The 12,107-nt window shown below is 34.7% G+C and overlaps 2 pseudogenes; one reads left to right on the top strand and one right to left on the bottom strand.

The window, feature by feature from the left end:
- Positions 1-348: 348 nt before the first annotated feature.
- Positions 349-12,107, bottom strand: part of LOC102884389 — a 28,009-nt pseudogene continuing 16,250 nt past the window's right edge.
- Positions 11,464-11,582, top strand: LOC112475057 (annotated as a pseudogene).

A 12,107-nucleotide genomic window follows, 5' to 3' on the forward strand; every position in this document is an offset into this window, starting at 1 on the left:
TTTGATTTTAAACTATTAGCTCATGTAAAAGTTTTGTGAGTCAGTGTGTGTGTGTGTGTGTGTGTGTGTGTGTGTGTGTGTGTGTGTGTGTGTTTAAAGCTCTCTATCTTTTTGTTTATGCCATCTTCATTTTGGTCTTATCTAGAAAGACTTTCTTCATGGCAAAATAATAAAGAATTTCCCCATGTTTAATTCTATACTCTTATAGAATTGCTTTTTACATTTAAATTTTGATCCACTTGAATTTTATTTAGGTGCATGATAAAAAAGTATGGATCCAAATTTACCTTTTTCCAGATAGTTATCTAGTTGTCCCAGTACTACTTTGAAAAAAAAATTTTAAGAATTTTATGGTTTTATTAACACAAATACAATGTGCACACAAGCTGTCTGTTCACTTTCTTCGCTGCACAGCCTGGCATTGAGATTGGTGACTCTGATGGCCAGCTGGGCTGCTCTTTCCACAATGGTTTTGTTGTGAGCAATCTTAGCACAGTAAGATTTGTTGTACATCAGCATCATTTCAAGCTCCTTGACAGTGTGCACCAGAAACTTCCAAAAGCCACCGAGGAGCACATGTTTTGTTTTCTTCTTGCTCCCATAACCAATGTTGGGCATCATGCCCTTGAATCTTCTGAATACCCTATTGTCAATGCTTCTGGGTTTCTACCAGTTACACTTAATCCTGACATATAGGTCTTACTGGTGCTGGATGAACTTCTTGGTCCTCTTTTTGATGATCTTGGGCTTCACGAGAGGCCCGAAGGCAATCACGATGCCGAGTAGGAGATGCCTGCCACCTCTGTAGGCAGTGCCAAGGAAGAGAACAGTACTACTTTTTTCAAGGTATTATATTTAACTATGTTAAAATATACATAATATAAAATTTGGCTTCTTAACTCTATTGAAGTGTACAGCTCAGTGGCATTAAGTACATTTAGATTGTTGTGCAATCATCACCACCATCAATGTCCAGAACTCCTTCCATCTTGCAAAATGGAAACTCTATACCCATTAAACAATAACTCTCCCTTTCTCCCTCCCTCAAGCTCCGGTAACCACCATTCTGCTTTCTGACTCTATGAATTTGACTGCTCTAGATACCTCATGTAAGTGGAATCATATAGTATTTGTCCTTTTGCAACTGGCTTATTTCCTTTAGAATAATGTCTTTAAGGTTTATCCATGCTTTAGCAGGTATCAGAATTTCCTTAAGACTAAATAATTTACACTGCATATATATATCACACTGTCTTTTTCTACTCATATAGCAAATAAGAAAACACAGGAAATTTGCCAGTAGTTGGAAACTATACTTTTGGCATTAGCCAGTGCATTGGAGAAAAAAATAAAGTTCTAAAAATTTGAAAGATGAAGTAAAACTATTACTATTACTATTTGCATGTAATATCAATAATTTTATATAGACATTTATAAGTTTATAAAATGTAATATCAATACATTAAGTATGTATACCTATATAATACAATATATACAATACTATATATATTCACATATCTATATAAAATTATGCTAACATATGCATATACATTTACATATTATTTTTTTTTAATTTCGTTACTTTTTAGGTTTTTTTTTCTTTAGATGGATATTGAAGGCTTGTCAAATGCATTTTTAGACACCATGGAACAAATTACAGAAAATTTCTATTTTGCCATACTAAATATGATAAAGGTTATACTAATAAATATTCCAATAGTGAAGTGTGCTTTTATTCTCAATAAGTCACATTACCAAGTTGTATAATTATTTGATATAATGTTAAATTCTATTTGTTTACATTTATTTCTAATTTTTTATCGATTGGTCTATAGTTTATTTTAGAGATTTTGGTATCAAGGTGGTATCACCTTATTAAAATTAACGAAAGACTTTTTTAGGCTCAGGGAGAGCTTAAATAACATTGGAATCTGGTCTATAATTATCTGGTACAAGTGACCTATGAAAGCATCAGAAGCCAGGACATTGGAAGGGAGGGATTTAGTTCATTTGCAGTATTCTCTGTCCTCTTACGGAAATTATACCTTTTAATCTGTTTTCATAAATTGTAGACTGCTTTAATAAATAAATATTTTCTCGAAAATTATTTCATTCAAGATATTTTTCACAGAATTGTGCAAAGTAGTCTTTTATGAGTTTTAAATTTTTCTCAGTTTTTGTTATCTTTTCTCATTTTCCACTTCTTACATTGTGTTTCTGCGATTTCTGTTATTATTTTCCTTGAGCAGGTTACCTGGTACCTTAGGGTTCAACTATCTTACTGACTTTCAAAGAATCAGATTTTTAAAATTGTTTTAATGTTTTTCCAATTGTAATTTATTAATTTTAGGGTTTTTATTAATTTATTCCTGCAGTTTATTGTGTTGTTTTTAATACTACATATTTAATTTATGTATGTATAAATACATTTAATATATAATAATAGTGCAATTTAATATTATGAATGCTCCCATATGTACTGTTTTATGTTTATCCCAGAGATTCTAATATACTATTTTCATTGTCATTCTTTTATACAAATATTATAATACTTATTTAAACTACCACTGCATCAACAGTTTCTTAAAATAAATTTTTAAGATCTCTAGCCAGGAGGAGTTTTTCCCTCTGACTTTTAAAATTGTAATTTCTATTTTTATTGAATTGTGATCCAAGAGTATTATATTTATTATTTATGTTTATTTATTTGTTGTTTATCACAGTTTGCTTTATGGACTTTGTATCTGGTAAAAGAAAAAAGCCTCTGCTTTATTTTATTTCATTTGCCTGGTATTCAATTGTCCAAACCTTTATTTTAATGTTTTAAAATATCTTTGTTTAATGTGACACTTGTATACAACAAAGTTATTTTTAGCTTTGTGATAAAATATAAAACTTTTTCTTTTAATAGGTGAATTGAGCCTAATTACATTTATCAAAACCACATTTCTTTGACACGATCCATGTCATATTATGTAATTTTCAATTTTTTTGCGATTTTAAGACTTTCAATGTGTTATCTGTTTACATTGTTTTGTGCATGTGAGTGTACATATAACTTTTTTTAATGGTGGCCATTATATCTTTATAGAATTCCTTTAGTACCCTTTCAATTAAATAATCTTTGTTTATTCTATATGGAAAATGTAAGTAAAATTAACTTTTATCTCCTTCCTTTCATTGCCTAATTTTATTCAATACTGTTATCATTCTTTACCTTTGTATTCTTAAACAATGTTGCTGTATTTATCGACTTTAATTGATGTTGTTGATTCTCAATTATTAAATATTTGGAATTAACTATATCATGGGACTTAACATCTCTCCCTTTGTTTCCCTTTTCTTGTTAGTGGTATCATTTCCTCTTTGTCAGAACAGGTGGTATGTCTATTTCATTATGTCACTGATGCCACCTTTACTTTTCCTTAGATTTCAGCTTAAATTCATGGCTCTGTAGCTGTCTTTTTACTATAGTTTCCTGAAAATATCTATTTGGCTAAATGCCATTCTCAACTTCCCCCAGAAAGGACTATGTAAACAATATTTCTTTAGTTCTTCCTCTTCACTCCTATTTTGCTTTTTTACTTGTGGGACATTAAATATGATACACTGTAGATAGTCTCAGTGGGGCAAGAGAGAAGAAAGTAATGAGAATAAGAATGTGAATAAGGGCACCTATGTTAATATGGCATTAACAATGTCATATTAAAACAATGTTAATATGACATAATATGACATTAACAATGTCATATTAAAACAATATTAATATGACATTAACAATGTCATATTAAAACAATGTTAAATGTTACACCTGGTGAATATCTAAATTTGAGACCTGAAATTTATACCACTCAATATCAAAATTCTAGGCAATAAATTTTTAAGTGTCCAGGGATGAAGTAAAACTGTGTGTATTAATTTATTTTAAATGATGCTAATATATGACTTGCAATTACAGGTTCCCTTTCATTCAGGTATTTACTGTACAGCAACATATGCCTAGCACAGTTCTATGTGCTAAAGTTCAACAGGGAACAAGACGGACAACAATCCTTGCCCTCTTAGAGTTTTACATTTTCATTAGTTAGAAGTATTTGTGCTTTGGAGCCTTTCTTCACATAATCTTTGGAAAGTCAGTTTTTCTGAGTCTAAACAGGCACAGAATTTTAAAATTTGCTTTTATTTATGAAAGAGCTTTTAGTTGTAGAGAACTATACAGAAGTCATTTGTTTTTCCTCTTAAGTGCTGTATTTGGGAAGAAGGATAATCTCAGGTGTGTATTTAATAAAATATATCAATCAATAATAAACCATTCTATTTGACAATGAATAAGATCTACTAGAACCCTGTATGTTGATGATAGCTTACCTAAATTAGCCAAGTATTTAAATAACTCTAATTATTTATATTTCTTAGGTATTTTATTTAGTATCTGAAAAGAAAAGAGGAAAAGGAATATTGATTTAAATAGAATTGGAGAATGGCGAACCCCACTTTACTGGAGAATGTTCAAATTCTACTTTTATACTCCTTAATAGCACTTTATGTACACTAGTATCTTAGTTCTTGCCATTTGAGACTGAAATTATCTATTTCTGGGCCCAATTCCCCAACTGAAATATAAGCTCATCCATGAAGGCAGATGCAATGTCCCTTCATCTTTGTATCTGCTCTGTTCATACAGGGTCTGGCACATAATAGGTCCTTCACTACATTTTTGCTTCCTTGAACTACGCCTTTATCTGCATGATAGCAGCTGCAATGATACTAGATTTGCCATTTACTTATACTTATATAAGTAAAAGAATACTTCTCACCTGGGTCTGACTCTTGTTTTCCTCCAGCAAAGCAGAGTGCTTTGCTTATATTTCTAGATGCAGGTAGCCAGACCTTCATGGTGGAGAAGAAACTAGGTCACAGAGATGTCTTAGGTTGTATACATGGATCTGTATCGCAGCTCCGTGAAATGTTGTCCATTGGTGAGATGTCCTCCAGTGCCCTGCACAGCATGTTGTGCACAGGGAGTGGGTTTAATGGTTGTTTGGTCCAGATCAGTTGCCACTCTCTCCTGATTTTCATTCCCCTAGTTTTTCTGTGGTGTCAGCCTCATACAGAATGCTTTCCTTAAATTCTCTCCCCTGAGCTTCATACAATTTAGTGATGTCCTAAATAACTAAGAAGTGGAAAATGGATGCACAGGGATTGGCATTTTCTGCCAGGCAGCTGCAAATAGTGTGCCATCAAGATGTGAAACGAAACTGAGAGCATCAATAATGTGATTTAGCAGTGAGCAGGAGGTCAATGAGAGAATGAACTCTTGCTCACTTGCTGCTGAAGGCCAATATCTACAAACCTACAGAATCCTAGGACCAAAGAGATAGAAAGGACTTCACGACAACTAGAACCCTCTAGTTCTTATACAGACTAACCCCTTCACTTGAGCCATTCTGGAATATTTTCACTGAAGTAGGTAAATGTAGGTATAGTGACTCTGCTCTGTAGAATGTGACTCCCCAGAACATGTGCTAATTGAGACCAAGAGACCAAATGCATACTTATATGTTACATTTTGAGGGGTAGGAAAATTTATTTGTAATCTACAAAAGTAAAATTTAATTTTTGAGGCAATTACCTAACCAGTTGAATTAAAAAATACAGATTTGCCTGAAATAAACAGACTATTTTGTACCTTGTATTATGTAAATGAATCACACTTTGTTTGCTTTCTAAAGCAGCATTATAAATAGAAACAATTCCTCCTGACATCTAAAACTTCACCTTGTTTTTCCAAATTTTTTTAATTGATACACAGTAAGAAATACATTTTCCAGCACATCTTGGTACAAACACATACAACTGAAATTAAAACAAAAGTTTCACAGAACAACATTTTTTCCCTTTGTATTAATGCAACTTGATGTTTTCTATTATTTACTTCTCTATTCCATTTCATTTGTTTTACGAAATTGTGAAAGCTTTAATTTTTGCTCACACCAATTATGCATTCTAAGCTAGCTGTGGCTCTGCTACACATTGTTTCCACCCAGGAGCTAAGCTTATGGAGAAGTTTCTACCTAGGATGGTGTCTTTTCTTGTGGCACATGGAGAAACCATATGCTGGTTTCTGCCCAGAAATAAAACACATTTCACTCACATACATTGGCAAAAGCATGGCTAAGTCTGATGCTCTCAGGTTGGGGAGATAATCCTCCTTTAGAGATAATTAGCAGATGTTTGTAAAAATAATGTAGCTTACCTTTGAGCATTACATACATACATAGTTTCTCATAAATCTTAAAGCCATGTTTATATTATTGTATATTATTCACCTTATTTAAATGATGACAAAAATGAGGCTCATAGACTTTAGAACTAAATGACTAAACCTGGATTCAGGGCAGATATTTAATACACAAGAGCCTGTACTTTTCCTGAACATGTGCAATGACTTTCTAAACTCTCCTTTACGTATGGTTGCTTTTGAATGTCCCAGTCCTTAATTGTCTGCCTTCCAGAGAAAAAAGGAAAAAATGAAGGGAGAAAAACCCCGGCACCTGATCTTTAAATCCCCTGGAAGCCATTTTAACAGGAAGCGGAGGGTTTTGCAAAAGTGGTGGTAGTGGGGGATTGCAATGATATCGTCTCATTTCTGTGTCTGCATCTCCACAATTAGAAGCAGCAATTAGCAATCAGAAAATAGATCTCAATATTTGGAAGACAGGACCCTTATTGCCTACCCTGACATCCAGAGGGTACATGCAAACTGATCCAGATACACATGCATGGCTGCCTGCCATGTGGCTGTGGTATGGGGGATAGGTAGCTACCACTGCCCTAGGAGCTAAAATTGACCAAAAGTAAATGCAATTTACCATTCAAAATGTATTCCAATGTTGCAACTTTCAATAGGCTCCAGAGTTCCAAAGTAGTTATATCAGACAGATGCTGCCATTGTAATTGTCTCCGTAGAGAATCAGATTCCTGGTGCTTCCTACTCTGCTGTTTTAACTCTAGAGAATATGCTCTTAACTATTATACTCCTGTAGTTTTATTTTTTTCTCTTCTGGGCAAAATTTGCTAATTGGCTCCTTTATTCATGGGATACATGAGATAAAGAACTAATTGTCTAGACTTCAAAATGAATCGAACTATGAACTACACCCAAGACTCAAGCTTCTCTGTTAGTCGGGGAAGCAATGTGACTTCTCAGCCCCTGCTCAGGCTTCATAGTGCCTTACTGTAGTCATTCCTTCCCTCTGGAGTTAAAATAGGTCTCATGAAGTAAATGTCTGAGAAAGTTTACTTTATTTCTTAATTTTCCTAAAAATCTCATTCGTGATACTCATTTCCTTTCAACATCACAAAAGGGTCTGGGAGAAAAGGAAAAGGGAATGTCTGTCCTAAATGCAGAGAACTTTTCAGTATAGTCCTGTTGACTCTGGCTCCTTAATATTGCTCTGTCCCCTTTCTCATCATAACAACTACTAGTACGATCCTAAATCAGCCCTTTCTCATCTCTCTCCTTGTGTTATTTGTCTCCTAACTGCTTTCCTGTCTCTAGTCCCTCCCCTTCTAATTGATGTGTAATAATGGCACAAATGTAATCTTTCAAAAATCAAATATTTGATCATGTGACTACTCTACTTAAGAACTTCGTTCTTGGGATATGGACACAGATATTTACCTGGTGCTGCCTTTGATCACCAAGAATTGGGTAAAGCCTGACTCTCCATCACTAGAGACACGGACAGGCAATATACTGAGAGATACAGTCCACAGATGAGCACTTTCCTGCAGTTAGAGGCAGAGAAACTGAGGTATACGTAGTACCAAGCTTGAGTCTTGGGTGCAGTGCATAGTTTGATTCATTTTGAAAAGTCCAGACAATTAGTTCTTTATCTCATGTATAAAGAAGCCAATGGTAGATTTTAAAAGCTATGTTGAAGAAAAAGAGTAAGAAACAGAATGATTCTAACAGAAAAATGCCATATATGCATATTTAAAGCACATGCCCAGTGTTATTATCTATGCAGCATTCTTGAAAAATGTTTAACCTTAATCCAACCATGAAGAAAAATTAAGTATGTGGACTTTCTAAAATACAGCTGATATATTCTCTTCTAAGATTCAATATTATGAAAAACAAAACAAACGCAAAGGCTGGGGATAGTTCTAAATTATAGGCAACTAGAGAAAAGGGTGTAAGCTTTCAACTGCAGTGGATGAGCTTTGAAGAGATTCTGCATCAGAAAACACACACTCGCGTGTGCACACCCACACACAAACACACATCCACACAGCAATAAAAATCATTAAGGTATAACTGGGGAAGTTAAAATGTGTTTACATACTAGTTAATAATTCTGCATTAGCACTCATATCTTCAGGTGAGATAATGCCATAGGAGGGAGTTAGAATTGGCACCAAAGGATGAAGGGGAAAAATAAAAGAGAAAGACCCCTTGAACTGACAAGCATAATTATTCCAACATTTTGCACCTCATATTCAGCTGGAAAACATACAAATAAATAACCAAAACCTCATGGGGCCTTCAGCATGGAATCCAAGTCCCTTAGCATTGTCCATGAATCTTTCAAAATTCAACATCTGTCTACTGCTCCTCCCAAATCTCTCCCACCTTTCTATCCCACATGGGGAGCCAGGCCAAAGTACAGTGATTCTTGCAGGCTGTTATGATCACTCATGTTTCTGATGCTTTGTTCATGCTTTCTCTGGCAAAAAGATCCTCCTTTTGTTATATACCATAATCCCACCCACTTTTCCAGATTCAAGGACTTATTGAAACTTTCCTACCCTCCACTTCTATCATTTCCTTAAACTCAAACCTACACACACACACACACACACACACACACACACACACCTCTCCCCTTTAGACTCCATAGAATCTCTACAACTCCATCCTAGACTTTATGACTTTTTATTGCACTGATGAGTTTGTATGTCTTTCACCCCATTCTAGATTGCAATTTTCTTAAGGTAGAGGCCATATTTTATTCATGACTGTTTGCCTAAAACTGAATATATATGACTGGGAGATGGATGTTCAATAAATATTTGTTAAATAAATGAGTCAAAGAAAGAAAGACACCATGGTCTTACACTGTCAGGCTGTTGACCAGAAAAGTGAATTGTGTGGCAAAGTCACCAAGCTAACAAGTGAGACAGCACTAGCTAAATCCTAGAACAGAGCTTTCCAATACTGAGATTATGTAATCATGCTGCCTTCATTCATTTGCAAACACTTATCCACTGCCCACGACGTTCTTGAAATTGTTCAGAGATCTGGGATAATAAGAGATGAGAAAGAGACAATTACTATGCTCAAATGTCTTAAAATCTACTGGAATCAACAAAACATATCACATATTTACAACATTGTTATATCTTCAAGGTAATATCTTCAAGGAAGAAAAAGAAAATATTTGAGAAGTTTAGAAAAGAAGTTAGCTTAATTTTAGTCTGAGAGAAAATGTTTGCATAAATCTTGAAAGATCCATGGAATTTAGACAGATGGGGAGAAAACAGAAGGGAAGAAGGAATAGTGAAAATACCACAGAGGCAAGACAAAGCATGGCATAAGGTAAGTGAAGAGGGTGGAGTGAATATCTCTAATTTTTTCACTTCTCCTTCATTCTCACAGCCATCATTGCCTTAGATTAGGATCTTATGTCTTGTCTGGTTTACTGGTTGCCATTCCTCCATATTGTCTCCATTCCTCACCTCTGATACCCTTTAATTCTTTTCAACTCTACCACAGGAATTATCTTTCAGATACAATAACCTTATTAACATTTTTCTTAGGATCCTTAAAAGAGTGAATTTTTCCTTCAGGTAAAAGTTGCACACCTCCGATTACAGAAAATTCCTCATGATGCCCCCACTGCCTGCTGCCTCGCCTCAACTCCTACATATTTCCAACTTAAACCCTGTATGTCAACCATACTGAGCTCTTAAATTTACCTGAACTTCCTAAACTTACCCTTTGATCTCTTAGCACATATTGTTCCCAAAGACTGGCGTGCTCTGCATTCCCTCTCCCTTTCCTTGCCTTCCTAACTCATTCTTTTTTTAAAACAAATATTTACTGAATACTATGTGTCTAATGGAGCACTAGATATAGAGGTACAACTGCAAAGAAGATATCTGCAGTATTTCTCCTCATAGCACTTGGGTACATTGTCCTTCACAAATATGATATGCTTTTGTCCTCCCAGCTGGAGATTAACAAACTCTCCTTTGATCCACCAGTAGTATGTCATGTTTAAAAATATGCTCCTGGTTTCTGCTTTATATAAGCTTCATTATAATTATCTACTATCTACTGTTTATTACGGATAGTACTCTGTGATATCCTTGAGGACAAAGACTGTGTCTTTTTTCCCTCATGAATACCAAATTTATTGGTAAAAATACACTCTAAGAATTGATAATAATACTCTTTAAGATTCTGTACTTTTTAATCTCTTTTTCAAGTATCTCGAACAAATAAAAGTTTTTGAAGTAAATGAACACACGATTTTTAATCATTTATTCAATGATTATTTATGAGCTACGACTACATGCCATTTATTAATGAATGAGTGTATAAAAGAGAGTAAAACAGGAAAGTTTCCATATTTGTGGAACTTATATTTCGCTGGAAACATCTTCAGTTATCTTTGCTAAAATAAATTTAATAAGATCAATCAATCATCTACTCAATATCTACTCCCCTTTTCTCCTGAGAGAAACCTATGTTTTGAGAGTGGCAAATTACCCACATAAATGTACTTTATTATTTCCCTTTAAGACTAGGGTAACAATTTTATTATGTAAAAAAAAAAAATGTTGAATGAGGTCTTCAGGAAAGCTTTTCAGTGGGGAGTTGACTATGCCAATCCACATTACCATTTCCCTTTCCCTTTCTCCTGTCTGCCTGGCTGCCCAGGAACCAAAGAAGATGACTTCCACAAGGATGGAAGCCAAGCTCTAAGGTTGGCGAGGGGAGTGTGAAGAAGGAAGACTAAGTGAGGCAGAGGCATTGTTAACGTTGCGGAGCCACTGCATTCCTCACGGACTGCCTGCCTCTAGTCTTAAGTGAAAGGGAAGTACCTTCCTATCTTGTTTAAGATGCTGTTCTTCAGGTTGTAGTACTAGCAATTAAATTCAATTCCTAACATATGCAATAGGGAGCTATTAAAATCTTCGTGAAGGACCGACAGAGGGACCAGATGGGAGACAAGAATGATACTTTGCACGAAAGATAATGTGATTGTCTTAGAGTGGTATGGTAGAAGGTAGAAAAGAAAGCAGGTATAAAGTATATTCCAGATTTTATCTGAGGAAGCACCCAAGGGAGGAATCAAAGGCAAAATAAAGAATGAAGCTAAGGAGGGTAAGAGGAGGTTAAAAACGTTCTTAGAAATGAGAATATTGACAGACATCTTATTTGGTAAGGCAATCTACCGTCATGCTACCCTGAACGAGCCCAAGCCAGTCTGATCTCGGAAGCTAAGCAGGGTGGGGCCTGGTTTGTACTTGGATAGGAGACCACCTAGGAATACTAGGTGCTGTAGGTATAAAAAATAAAAAATGAAAAATAAGGAATTGTAAGCTGACAAGGTCCTTGCAATCTGTGAGGTCAACCAGCAGTTGCCTCACCTAAAAAATAAATAATTAATTATTTGGTAAGGCAGAGTCAAAGTCATTTAGAATAAACTGGTATTGGGAAGCAATGAGATATCCATGAAATGATGTCTATGAGGCTCAAAGACACTAAGAAATAAAGTGCACAGAGAAGTCTGCGAAAGGACTGATCACTGGTCCTTGAGGAGCAAAAATCATGAAAGGCAGCAGGAAAAGGAGAAGCCAGAAGTATCCTTTTCAACAGAATAACCAAAATAACTCATTATTATGTAAACAAATAAATTTAAAAAATGGTGTCATGTGTGCCTTTGTATATGTCTGTGAATTTGATCATATATCATAGTTAGATGGTAGGCTTGTTGAATATATTTTTTAATAAAATTTTTTTATGGTGACATTGGTTAACAAAATCTAATGTTTCAGCTGTACATTTTAACAGTAAGGCAAATATATATATA

This window comes from Pteropus alecto, unplaced genomic scaffold (genome assembly GCF_000325575.1).
Source record: "Pteropus alecto unplaced genomic scaffold, ASM32557v1 scaffold7, whole genome shotgun sequence".
NCBI lineage: Eukaryota > Metazoa > Chordata > Mammalia > Chiroptera > Pteropodidae > Pteropus > Pteropus alecto.